Source organism: Aulostomus chinensis, chromosome 4 (assembly GCF_037954235.1).
Source record: "Aulostomus chinensis isolate RoL2024-O1b breed Wild chromosome 4, RoL_Achi_v1.0, whole genome shotgun sequence".
Classification (NCBI taxonomy): Eukaryota; Metazoa; Chordata; class Actinopteri; order Syngnathiformes; family Aulostomidae; genus Aulostomus; species Aulostomus chinensis.
In genome coordinates, this window is record NC_141323.1 from 18,687,457 (window position 1) to 18,701,759 (window position 14,303).

Sequence of the window (14,303 nt, forward strand, 5' to 3'; positions counted from 1 at the left end):
GTTTATTTAGATACACAAGTACTCCAGGGAATAGCATGCATGTAGTGGACATCCTGAAAATACTTGGAATAAGACCATACTGAACATGAAGACATTCAGCTGGTGATATGGAATTTTTGCACAATTCAGACCTCAGATTAAGTTGTATTTATGCGTAAAATCTGTAATTGTTGGATTAAGAACCTTGTAAGAATGGAAGAACACTTTAATGATCGAAACCATGTAGATGAGCGAGACACACGTCTTGACTTGACATGTTGACCAGCTGAATGCTGAGGAACATCTACTGTCAGGCCTACTAGTTAACCAGTTCTATCCATATCTCTTGGCTTCTAGTCCCACCATCCCTTTTTTCCTCCCTTCTCCCAAACTCCTCACTACCCTCCCCCTTTTTTCCTCTCCTCCCTTTCTCCCTCATCTATTCAGCGTGGTGCATACCCCTCCTACAACACATTCTAGGCACTCCCCGGGGACCGGTGATCAGCTCGGGTGTAGACATAACTCCCAACTGAGTCATCCTCTACTCAGTCCTCACCACCTATTCTCAGACTAGCCAAAATTGACCTCTGTCTTTACTCCTCAGTTTTTAGTTAGTACTTTAGTTGTTAAGTATATATATAATACCATCTATATTAAAAAAAAAAAGGTATTACAGGATGCCATTCTTGTCTACTGTTTTGCTCCGTTTACTACTATATGTAAAACATTGTCAGCACCCTGGACTTAGAACAAATTGAAGTAGGACCTGGTAAGTATTCTACTCATGTATGGATGCATACAAGTTAGACCACAAGGGAAACTGACATGAGCATCAGCTAATTGGAAACAACATGGAATGCTCCTTTAAAGACTAAATAGGAAGGCGATATTTAAGAGTTGCCCCCCCCCCCCCCCCACACACACACACACACATGAATACCATTATTGCATTGCAGTGTAGCTCGTCGATGCCGCAAAACAGATGTTCCCAGTGAGAACTTACCCTTCATGGTAAATCATCTTCAGACACACCATCAACACACAGGAACACACTTGTGCACAACACATATACTGTACTGTACACCATAAATCCCCAAAACTTGGATTCAGAATTGAAGACATCACAGAGAGGAAGCAGTTGCGTCACTCGTCATGAAACAGGCAGATTTATTCGCTTCTTTGTTTGTGCAACAATTTGAAGATGAGCAACTATCAAAGGACTTTCTGGAATAGCTGAATGTGCGTGCGTGCGTGTGTGCGTGCGTGCGTGTGTGTGTGTGTTTGTGTGTAAGCTGGTCTGCATCCATTAAAGTTGACATTACCTCTGTGAGAAGATTTAAAGAGGAACATTTGCTAAATGGAAGTGCGTTGAGTTTTATGAGGTCTTGCTAACAAATCTGTGGGATGCCTTTACATTTCAAGCAGATATGATGTTTAAGTCTGTATCAGTTGAGAGCTAACATACAACTTTGATGATGAATCCTTCAAGGAAAAAGAAAACTCCATTGCTGTACAGGACATGCAGAAAATTTGGACGCTGTCAGTTGGGCTAATTTGACAGACTGTCATGGTTTCACAGATTTATTTCTCTGGGTGTAGTAAAGTAAGATTATAAAACCACTTCAACACAAAGTTTAAAAGTTTATGTTGAAATTTCTATGGAAATAGAATATAACAAAGGAAAATAACAGCCATAAATATTATTGTGTATGAATGTTGCCAGAGGTATTGGTCAATAAAACACACACACACACACACGCGCACACACACACACACACACACACACACACACACACACACACACACACACACACACACACACACAGAGCTATTCCAGAAAGTCCTTTGATGGTTGCTCATCTTCAAATTGTTGCACAAACAAAGAAGCAAATAAATATAAATATATATACATATATATATATATATATATATATATATATATATATATATATATATATATATATATATACACACACACACATATATACACACACACATATATACACACACACATATATATATATATATATATATATATATATATATATTAGCAATGAATATTAAGGGAATTTTGATGGACTGGAAACAACTCACTTGGCTAAACATTTAATTTGGCACTTCAATGCAAATATGACATCCAAGTTGAGCGTATTGGAGTATTTGGATGGACAGTGAGATATTGAGGGGATTTACTCTTTCAAATTGAAATGCATCCTTATTTATTTCCTAATTCCTAATCAGTCATAAATTTGTTGTGTTTAGACATGTTAACCATACTTTCTTTTTTACTAACATTTGTTGGATAAAATCATTTGTCCGTGGGCTAATTTCAGTGGATTATGTGACAGCAAGCATCAGCCTCTGTTGTTGAGTGCAGAATGAACTCATGAGATTTTTATTAGTCTTCAAAAAAAAGTCAAATTCCCCATTGGTGCTCCACCAGACCGTAGGCAACCACTGTCTGGCCTTGCCGGGACCCTAAGAGCTATGCTGTCAGGGGCATTTTGTCCCTGGTAGGGTCTCCCAAGGCAGATTGGTTCTGGGCAAAGGGCCAGACAAAGAATGTTTCATAGGACCCCTCATGGAGACTAAGAGTAAGAGGCTGTGTACCCAGTCTGGAGGGTTACTGGGGCCCTGCCCTGGAGCCAGGCCCAGGGTAGGGGTTAAGCATTTCTGCAGAACATTTCACAGCATGAGAATATTTTGGTATGCATGACACACGTCCAAACATAAGCACTCTCAAGGCTAAATTGTTACATTTTTGTTATCTGTTACTACAACACTGTTGCACTTTTCATATAGTGTATGCAATAGAATGGACATAACGCTAAATCAACTACAAAAAAAAAAAGCAAGACAAAAATTGGCACGATATGTATCCTATCACTCCGTTACTGTAAGTGAATGCTTTTAAATCTTGGAGCTTTCTGCCTGCGTGTGACATCGATTTGAGTAGAATCTACCGTGAGCTGCACGAAGGGAAAGTTTGGAAGGATTCAAGGAAAGTTAGAGGAGATGAAGAGGAGAGATGTTGGTTAAATGAGAGGTTTTTGGTTAATGTTTGGATGAGAAATCAAAAGGGCAGGAGTTAAGTAGGGAGGAGAGAGGAAATATGATCAATCTTCTTGTCAAACCCAGTCTATTACACATGTACCACATAGACAGTTCTAGGATAGTAAGTAAAAGGTATAGTATTTATGTGAATACAACCACTGCCAGTGGCTTTTGATTTATTATTGCAGCAAATCCTTAATCATGATGACAACATAGGTTCTCAATGTTAAGGGCACGAGAAATTTGACACACATGCAAGCGATGCAGGTGGAAGCACTGTCGCCTCACAGCAACAAAGTTCTAGGTTTGAATCCACCGGCCAGCCGTGGCCTGTCTGTATATAATGTGTACGTTCTCCTCATGTTTACATGGGTCCCCTCCAGGTGCTCTGGCGTCCTCCCACACACCAAAAACATGGTATGGGGTTAACTGGAAACTCTAAATTGGCAATAGGTGTCAGTGGTTGTTTGTCGCTCATATGCAGCACTGGTGACCTGTCACCCTGCCTCTCACCTGATGACAGCTGGGATAAGCTCCAACTGCCAGTGACCCTCAACAGGATGAGCATTTGACAATGGCTGCGAGTTGTGCAAGAACTTTGTGTAGGACTGCACCCTGCTCAGAATTTTAAGATAGTTTAAGACATGCAGCCCTTCAAGGGGGGGGGGGGGGGGGCAGCTAACTAAGCATCCTTCATAGTAGGCTCTACCTAGATAAAATGAACATAAAGTTAAGGTTCAATGTTTGCATTAGAATTACTGAAAATGTGAATAACAATAGTAGCCAAACTGAGAAGCAAGTCTGAGCACGACTTCAGAATAATCGGGGGTTTCCCGACTGATTCTGGGGTCAGCAATAGTTTTGTTTATGTGTTGGAGTGCGATTGTAAAACAACTGCTATTAAAAAGCTGCTGACATTGATAAAATGGCTGGTGGGACCATCAGAGCCCTATGACACACCACAGCGGCTAACGTTTATGGTGCTGCCGTTCTTTTAAATCACTAATTGCAGCTTTAAAAAGAAAGCTCTACAAAACATCTAAATAAAGATGAAGTAAAACCCAACTTGTGTGTAATGCTGAGGCAAGTGTTCATCCCCAAGTCTGCAAAAAAGATTAAGAGACTGGGGTCCATTTGGTTGCATTTGAACAATTAAAGTTAGGGTTTTGGATCGGAGGTCAGTGACATGATGCTATTCTGATGTTAGCTCCACCAAGAAAGTTAGTGACACCTCATAATTCTGATTTTGTGTTCTTTAATTTAAGTCCTGACTCAGCCCCGCAGAAGTCATTACCGATGAATCATAACTAATTTGTTGAAGCAACAGAGATGCTACAAAGCTTGAGCAACGTGGGTTTCAGGAAAGATTCTGGTTGGAAAACTTGGGGGGAAAAAAAATAGCTCATAGTGGTCTGTGGGGGAGTAGAAGTATAATGGAAAAGTACCATGATGGCAAGTCTAAAAATTAAAAGCTAAAAACATGATACATGTGAAATATTTATGGAATACATTTCAAAATAAAACTATTTTCTACACCCATCTACAGTCATGAGACAAGATATGGAAATAGCCAGATGGTTCACAGCATCAAATTAGGATATAATAAGCAGGCATAAGTATGTAAAACTGTAGCGATGGAAAGCATTAGCTCAACCTTCACTGAGCAGCTGTGTACTAAAATAGGCTACCGGGGGAACTTCGCACGTCTTATCAAAATAAAAGCATGATTAAACCTTTGAAGAGGAGCGATTTCAGCAGTAGGGAACACAAAGCTCTACAACCATTGCTGTGTGAGAATTTAAGAAATGTCACATCGACTGGCTTCATATATAATTAGAAAACAAATCAGCCAGAAAATAGGGATATTTGTTGAGGCAGTCACACTTAACACCAGGAATGTTCAAAGTGGGCCCAGAGCAAAATTTGGACCATTGTAAGGACTGTTTTGGCCCAACAGATGTAAACAAATACACAAACAAACAAACAAACAAAACACAAGGCTCTAAATTAAATAAGATGCAGAAAATAACTAAAAATAATCGCTGTTTATACTGTTTTCATTTTTGAGAGATGAAAATATTATTCAAATACGTATGAGCCCTAAAAATTAAGTATTTTTAATAATTTAAACAGACACCAGAGTGACTGGACTGTTTAAGGTTTGAGAGCGGCAGACTCAAAGACAGAGACAAGACACAGAGAGGCAGCTGGGTAGTTCAAATGGTATTTTAATGGGTAGGCTGAGTGAGGGAAATTGGTGAGGGAGTCCAGGCTGTTGAGGAGGCAATTGGCATAGAAAGGCAGGCAGGCCAAGGGGTCTGACCTGAGAGAGACAGAGTCGATGTTGGTCAAAATGGTAGAAAAGAACAGACTAGGTGCCCGGAAAGTGACTTACAAGGTAACCGAGTCGACAATCTGGCAAAGTCTCTGCAGTCTCTGCAATCAGGAGGCACAAAGAGGTTAGCAGGAAGAGATGAGATAACAACCGTTCTGAGCAAGTTCAGTATGACAAAATGAAGAGGCATTAACAGTGGTACACTGACAAAAAGCAATACTGCAGTACATGGTTGGTACTAGCCCCCCCCCCCCCCCATTTAGATTGAGTTTTGGCCCTCTAGGGGAAAATGTCTGAACACCCTTGCTTATGTACACATTCTCCAGAGATATCCAGTGATGCCTTGAAAAAAACACACACAAATCTTTGCATCTTCTATTAAAAAAAGTGAAAGACAAAAAAAAAATCTTGCGTAATTTTATTTTGAAGTGTAATGCACAGTACAAATCATGAAATACATTTTGAAACATATCCAGAAAAAAAAACAGTTTCACAGTGCTTGATGAAACTTGAGGTTTTTTTTGTTTCATGCGAATGTCTGCTCTAATCTTCTGGTCACTTAAAACTCAAATTTCAATTTAAATATTCTATTATGTTTGTCAGTTATGCTCCTGGAACGTGACTGAGATTGATCAGTGTGGTTGTAAACCGTCTCCTTCTGGGACATCCTGTGACTGCCTCCTCGGCTGCAGCTCTCTCTGTCTCTCTAGCTGTCTTTGTTGGCTCTGTGATTGTGTGTGTGTGTGTGTGTGTGTGTGCGCGCGCGTGTGTGTGTGTGTGTGTGTGTGGACGATACTGTCTGATTACAGGAGTGATGTCAGGTCTGCAAAGTTCAGACTCAGGCTGCCAGTTGCCACTCATCGTAATCACCGCTGCTTGTTGCTGCCCTCACCACCACCATCATTGCATGTACTCATGCAGTTCGTCACGTTCGAGTGCATTCCATATTTTCATTCTGTGCAGTTTCACCACAAAATTTACAACATACATATCCTGTGCCTACAGTTTCTTGGCCTGGCTCCTGCTCTATACAACTATACCATTTTATTGTGGGGGCTTTCAATACTGTACTATTGTGTTTCTGCTGCACGACGCAGATTTTGAATTAAATATTTAATTTCATTTCCCATCTACAAATGACATCATTTTCCATCAATTGCACCACACAGATTTCAGCATTTGTCTCCTCGTGAGTCACACTCTTTCCTCCATCATACATAGAACAAATAACAAATTGTTTTTGAATAAATTGAATTAACTCTGCAGGAGAACCAGAGCACACAGAAGAAGTTGTTGATGAAGTAAGTGGAGGATCCTCAATCTGATTGAAACTGTGTCAACAGAAACGTAAGACAGTGAGGAGCCAGGAAGCTCAACTGTATGTATACTACTGCATGTAGCCTGCATTGGGCAAAATATCAGAAAATCCTGGACCTAAGTACCAAAGTGACAAATTATTACTTCCAAAAGGTGACATGATTTACATTTGAAATACTTTTAATACTCAATGATGGAACTAGTTTTGGAATACCAATATAAAATTAAATGACAACACTATGGAAAATTTGAGGATTTGGAAGTTTGCCCCATCACTCATACATACCAGGGGGCGAAAATAAATCAGTAAGCAATTACATTTGGAAGGAACTGTTATTAAGTCATGCTTTTGTCTCTTCCAGGATACTGTCGTGTGTGTTTAATCTATGTACAAAGGTGCGGTGAGGAGCTGACACGGTAATCTTACTTAAGGGACAGAAGCAGGAAAAATATTTTACGATGCAAGTACACTGACAAAGGTACAGTATGTTCTACTTAAGGAAATCATAGTTCATTTTAATGTTTCGTATCCACATCTTGTTGCAAAACCAAGTACCCTCTGGAGACAGTACAGGTGAAATGGAAGTTGATGTAGTTCCCATGTGAAACGACATTGATACTGAATGCACAGGACACAACCATCTTGTAGAAAGGATGCTGACATAACTAACCACTGACATACTTAATACATGGATAAAAGTGCTTGAAGTTCTTATGTAGTTCTTGAGAAAACTCCAGAGTGGCCAGTTCCACTCAATGAATTTCCAAGAACTGTCGAGTCATAAAACACACTTGTGAAGCTAGCTAGTATGATAGGAAAAAATGAAACGGCCATTTAGAGCTGACAAGACTCAAAGATTCCAAACTACCAGTTCACGGCAATGATTTGAAAGCAACAACAAGCTGTATAAGGCTAATGAGTTATTCTAAGTAGGCAACTATTTTACAGTACAGGGTTACATGCATTGATTGAACATAGTCTAGTCATAGTGGAGTAAGGCCACAGGCAAGTTGTCTGTCGATTCACATCAGGGGGTCTTTGTTCATTTCCAGTTTCCTGAGTTGGAAAAAATAAGTTTCCCTGCTTGCTCAAATATGGATGAATAATTGGACTTCGTCCGATGCCCATGGGATCATCAGAAACTCAATGGCGGCAGTACATCAGCTGAAGAGAGTACAGACTTCAGGGCTAGCATACTCGCGATAGTCGTGCTAGCTTAGTCACAAGTTGTGCTAGCCTATCTGATGATTGTGGTAGTGCCATCTGTGTAGGTAAACGTTTCAGCGAGTACATAAAAGTTTCAGAATCACTTGCCACTATAAGTAAAATACAAAATGACACTACCAAATAAACATTTTCTCTGTATTTTTTTTAAATCAACAGAAGAAAATACACAATGAATTGAGATTAGTGCATTGTTTCTTGTTGTTAGGTCTAGTGTAGAGTAGACACAGTAACCAGCGATAAGATAACAACAACAGCAACAACTTTCCAATACTTACCAGTTGAATTTGTTTCACACCCTGTGACCTTTTGGACAGGGCTCTTCCCATAGGACGCTCCTTGAGACATAGCGGCTCAACTCAAGTTTTCAAAATTGGCCAAACTATCTCCGCAAATGAGTTTTACATGTTTACATCTCCATTTTCAGCCACTGAAAACACTGAGCTTCCTTGCACTAATGTTTGCTTGGCAGGGGAAATTTCCGGCCCCAGATAACTTGTCCGGATGCACTCCCCGCAGGGAAAACAGCTATCTAGCCTCTGTCGAGTAACTCAAGTGTTTGTCTGAACTGCTATGGCGACATATGTAGGCTGTTGACCAGTAGCTTGTTATTTCTGATCTTGAGATAAGTTTAGAAAACCCGCATAATGCCAAGCAGCTGCTGTAGAATAAAGCTGGACAGCAGCCAGTTGTTCTTACAAGAACATTTGCAAGTTTTTATTCCTATGAGAGCCAAGCTGTCCCAAGAGATTGAGAAATACATTTTAGCTTTATTCAGCACAATTATATCTTCTGATAAAGTGAAGTTAAAAAAAAATTCTAAGCAAAGGGAGACAGATGACTTTTTTCTCATTGGCATGTTATTCTATCCCATTAGGGAGTAGAGCTTTGCAGTGATGGTGATAACTCTGAGGTGGGATGTGACCATTAAGGGAAGACAAAAAAAATGATGATAAAAATGTTCCTTCGCTTTTCACAACACGATCTCCACGTTAGAAAAATATACTTCCACCAAAAGAGTCTTCTGTTTTATTGTTAGCTGACCCGATAAAAGTGTTAGAATATTTTTGACATGTTTGCACGACCTCCTTTAGTACAGTGATGGATGACAAGGTTGTCACTACCGTAGAGGAATTTTGTGTGATGAGGGAATTCGTCAGACACAAGAAACAGGCTGGAAACTCAGACGTGAGTTACACTGGACACCTTAATGGATTTCCAAAACAGATGTACAAGGTTTGCTGTGAGATGAGGTTGAGTCAGCTCCCCCAGAACACCAGAGTTCCACCCCTTGTAAAAAGGCATACTAGTAATGTCGGACACTACCAGTAACACCTAATTGGAACATCCGGCACAATGTGACCTTCGCACAGTCTAAACAAATGCATCAGGATAAAGCTGGCGTCGTAAGGATCAGCTCTACTATCAGTAAGTATTCTAACAACAAATTCACGATTATGACAGAACTCCTGGAAGACGCCGCAGGTTCACTCCCAACCCCAGGTCAAGGCCTGGGGGCAGATCAGCTCTTATCCTTGCCGACCAATTATGAGGATAAGACCAAGAAAGTTAAACAAAGGATACCGGGCGACATTCCTTATCATCTACATATATAAAAATATGTATTCATGGGTGTTGTAGGTTACACGCTAAAGTTTTAAAGCTGCCTAATGGAGCAGAAGAATCAGAATGCTTTTACATTTGGATTTGAATCCTGTTGCCACCTTAACGCGCTGTTGGATTATTTGATCATTATACATGTTACATCTGATCCATTCCTCCCTGTATGTGTGTGTTTTTTTGTTTCCCAATTAGAGTTTTCCACTTATTTAAGTGCTGTCAGGGTTTTACAGGGGAACAGGACCCACGTACAGACAGCAGCCAAGGGGAGTGCAACAAAAAGTATTTATTTGAAAAAGGCAAAGTAAAACACAGGGAGTACAAAGTCCAACGGAAGAAAACAAAGTATCAACTAAAAGGGTCAACAGGCCTGAGTCTCAGACAAATTTAAAGTACACACAATCAAGGACTTATGGGAAACATGAAGTAGCAGGGAACACGATGAGACTGACCATGATGAAGTCAGTGACAATGGCAATGACAATCACAGTGACCCGACAAGAGACAAAGGAAAACACAGAGGTTAAACACAAGAGAAAACGAGACACGGTGGTGCAATCATACACCATGACAAGTGCTGGTCTTCTGGTCATCTTTGCATTTTGGTCCACCTGCTTCTAGCACTAACGCCAAACTTAACAGGAACAAGTTGCTCATACAGTAATGTCTCTCATATCCCTCCCTTCCTCCATTTTGTCCAAGGGTGGCAAACTTCATAGTTTCTTCTATGAAGAACTTGTGGACTTCATAGAGTCCACAACGCAGTTGGTGATGTCGCTTTTGCTAAGTCCACTCTTCTATGGCTGCTTCAACTTAACTGTTTGTATTCTTCCAGTGATTAAATCAACATTGTATGGATAGAGTAACTTGGATTACCTATTAACCACATTACTGCAGTAGACAGAGTTACAGGGTGGTGCAGTGGTCAGCACTGTCGCCTCACAGCAAGAAGGTTACGGGCTCAAACCCCAGCTCCAGCACAGGATCTTTCTGTGTGGAGTCTCCGTGTTCTCCCTGTTCCTGTGTGGGTTCTCTCTGGTACTCCAGCTTCCTCCCACAGTCCAAATACATGCTAGAGGGGACGAGGCTGATTGATACTCTAAATTGACTGCAGGTGTGGCTGTGAGTGTGAATGGTTGTCTGTCTCTATGTGTTGGCCCTGCGATGGACTGGCGACCCCGCCTCTCGCCTGAAGGCAGCTGGGATAGGCTCCAGCCCCCCTCCCCCCCATGACCCGTAACAAGATAAGGGATAGAAAATGGATGGATGGACGAGGTTACAGCAAATTAATTTCAAATCACAGCAGCAAACATGATATTCCCTGTCTCCTGGCTAGATAAGTTTAATGTCTACTTCCATTTTCTTTAGCCAACTTTCATTCTTCTTGTCTCACTGATAACAGGATCCTTAAGTCCACTGTGACACCAAGACAAATGGACGATAACAGAGCTGCGTAATTATTCCTGCAGGTATCAAGATACATGCACCATTCATTTGATTGTCTATTTATTTCACTATTTTTATGTTTTTCTTTTGGTTTTGTTTTCTGTCCATTTGCCCACGGACACGTTCCAGACATGCAGTGTAATGCACAAGTGAAACTATTAGTTTTAATCAGTGCTTCACAGTGTAACATGACATGCAGACTGAGAGATGTGACACAAGTTTCATGATGCACAGTCATAAATTCCATCCATCCATCCATTTTTTTTGAAGTGAACAATTCCTATATAGAGCACAGGTTACCACTCCTTTACATTGCAAAAAAATTAAAGAGGGAAATTGTCCTACTGTGATTAAAACTGGTTTTAAGTTTATAGTCAGAGCAGACGGTGATATGGGGTCATTTGGTTTGTTTTAAAAATCATTGCATTTGTACTGCTGTGTTTTGTGCGCATGTGTTGTTCCAATGTGTTTCCAGTCTGGCGTGGATTGTGGCCAGGTAGAGAAACAAGGGACACTGACTGAGAAAAACAAAGAGGTGTAGACAGACGAAATAAATAAATAAATTACCAAACCGGAAGAGGACGGGGAAAAAAAGAAAAGGAAAGGGGGGGGGGAGACAATGGAAGTCTGTTAAATCACTCAAAACAGATAACAAGGATCAACTTTCTTTTTTTTTTTAAATGCATAATTCTAGCAGCTTTGGGGAGGGTTGGTAGTGAAATAGATGGATAATGATCAAGACTGAGGTAATGTAGGTGTACTATTGTTCTTCGGTAGTCAGTCTTGCAGCTCTTTCTTTGGCTGGAAACAGAGGGAAAGCAGCTTCAGCTTAATTAGAGGGCAGTTTTTCATATTTACATTTCTACAAACCGTACAATTAGAGTGAGACATTTAAATGAATTTCCCTACCTCCTAGCAAGTCATTGTTTCGGGTTAATCTGAAGTCTTTTGCATTGACTTTCTGTCATTCAGTTGGTCTTCAGTGAAAGATACACGATCTACTGCAGATGTTTAAAGACAGAAAAAAATGTCGACAAGACTTTAAACGGACCAGCTTGACAAAATTAAATGTTCCCACTCGTTGCTTTCATCAGAGATGAATAAAGGATTAATCAGATTAGACATGTATATGCTACACAGAAACTATAAAGTGGCTTCAAACATAGACCTGGCTCTTGGGAAGGATTTCAACAAGACACTCAGATGTCCTGGCATCAGATTGGGGACTCAATTATGAGACGTTCTGGCACCTGATTTTCACACACATGTGAAATGAGATTTGATTTGGCCTCTTCCTTAAAAGAATAAAAAAACTGACTCTGAATCAGGCTTTGGGACTCATGAATAATCTTTGTTTTTGGCATATTCGAGTTGAGGAATTATCTGACGAGCTAAATGTCGTGTATCTTCACACATCTGTCTGTTGCACATGGACTCAGAGATACTGTGGAAACAAACCACAGCGAGCACCAGCGTTACTTGTGCCATTTGTCGTAACTTGCGGCTATAAAACTGCCGTGCAAATCACAAACAAAACGACCTCTTTCTCTCTCCCTTCACAACAATAATGATGAAAATAAAGTATTGACCACATAAAACATTGTCAGGCACCTGAGAACACATCTGAACTGGTTAGCAAACAGGTCTCACTTCAGTCTAAATGCATAATCTGCCGCTACATTAGCTTGCCTTTCGCTCTCTGGGATCCGAAATTGATTAAAATGATATGAGCTGAATATTTAAAAAGAGTTAGCGTTTTCCCGTGTTAGCTTTGCCAGGACGATTCATCCAAATTTTGTGTGTCACCATCTGCTGGCTCACGTTAAACGAAAAAAGGCATAATTGGGGAACTGGCATAACAACTGAAGACGAGTGGGGAAAAGTTCAGGACCTGACACTTGACTAGGACTTGCCGGAAAAAACATTTCGACTCCACAATTGAGCAACATCTCTCAGCTGTGGGCATAAACATATCAATACACACTGCAGATGGATTTCCAGGGTTGGTGATACGCTTCTGAAAATCAGACCAATTGGCCGTTTCATAGTATTTGCTCCAAAGCCTCCAGGTTTTCACCCAGGCTTTTCCTACTTGAAACAGTTGTTCGGGGGTAAGTGCCCTTAAGCTGTTTGAAGGGTTTGCTGGTAAACAATCCATTCAAGACGGAGCACAGTGGTGGTCCTAATATGGAGCTGTTTCACTCACTGTTGATCCAGTGGAGGAAGACAGAGAGGAAAGGAAAGAGGAGGTTGAAGGTGGGAGTGTGTTCTATAGGGGATTACTGTCCTCTTGGGCCATATGATTACACTGAATGCCCTTTTGATGAAATAATTCCTGTGGGAGCTGCTTTGTGTGAGGAAGGCCAACTGCTTCATGTAAGCAACAAGGGGGAGAAACTAAGTGAGTAGAAAAATCCAGGCAATGTGAAAATGCTGCCCCCGGCTTCATACGTAAAGAGTGCAAAACAGTGTCAGTCACTCTTCACACTTAAAGCTATGAAAAATTGTAATAATTCATCCATTATAATCATAAAAGAGTGAGATGATTGGAACTGATGTACTGGCAACAAAATGGGACGGTTTACTGAGACTTCAGGACATTCGCAGCCATTTATATCTGTCTAATTTAATTTTAACCAGGTGGGTTTTTGGGCCTAAACCTAACAGGAACATTTTCAAAACTATCTTAAAATATTGCATTTTATGAATTTTGTTTGAGGTTCTTACTGCAGGAATTTGAAGCGCTCACTTGTAGGATTATGCATGAGAGATTGTGCATATTTTTTGTAAAATATCAAATGTTTCATGGGAATATGTTGTGCTCTATTGTGAAAAACTCCCTCATTTTTGTCAGATATGTCAAAGAAATCAATCCACAAACATGCCAGCAGCTCTCCACTTGAATATTGCAATGAGAGTTCCACTATTTTAACACATAAATAGTAGTAGGATCGAGTGTAACACTTGCTTCTCTCTTGCACTCCTGCAAAGTGATGTAACCCAGATGCTGTGTGGCAAACTATTTGCAAAACCAAAAGTGTTGCCTGCAGCATGCTTGGTAACATCATTCGAGGCCGATCTTACAAAGGAGAGATCTTCACTACAGCAGCAATCAAAGGCAGATGTTGGAGGTTGATCAAGGCTGTTTTGGAACAAAGCTGCTAATACATCTTCCAGTATGCTAAGAGCAAATGACAGCACACATAACCAAACAGACAAATGAGTCCATGGGTGTCATGGCGGTTGGTTGGTGTTTTGCCTTCTGTTGTCTACTGTTCTTGTCACTCCTTCTCACTCACTCTCTCTCTCCCTGTCCATCAGGCCAGT

The 14,303-nt window shown here is 40.6% G+C and overlaps 1 long non-coding RNA gene across 1 annotated transcript; it reads right to left on the reverse strand.

Moving 5' to 3' along the window:
• Positions 1-5,243: 5,243 nt before the first annotated feature.
• Positions 5,244-8,417, reverse strand: LOC147262922 (uncharacterized). The gene is made up of 3 exons (XR_015112595.1): positions 8,189-8,417; positions 5,429-5,469; positions 5,244-5,356 (listed from the first exon to the last, which is right to left on the reverse strand). It is a non-coding gene; the product is annotated as an uncharacterized LOC147262922 (long non-coding RNA).
• Positions 8,418-14,303: the final 5,886 nt, after the last annotated feature.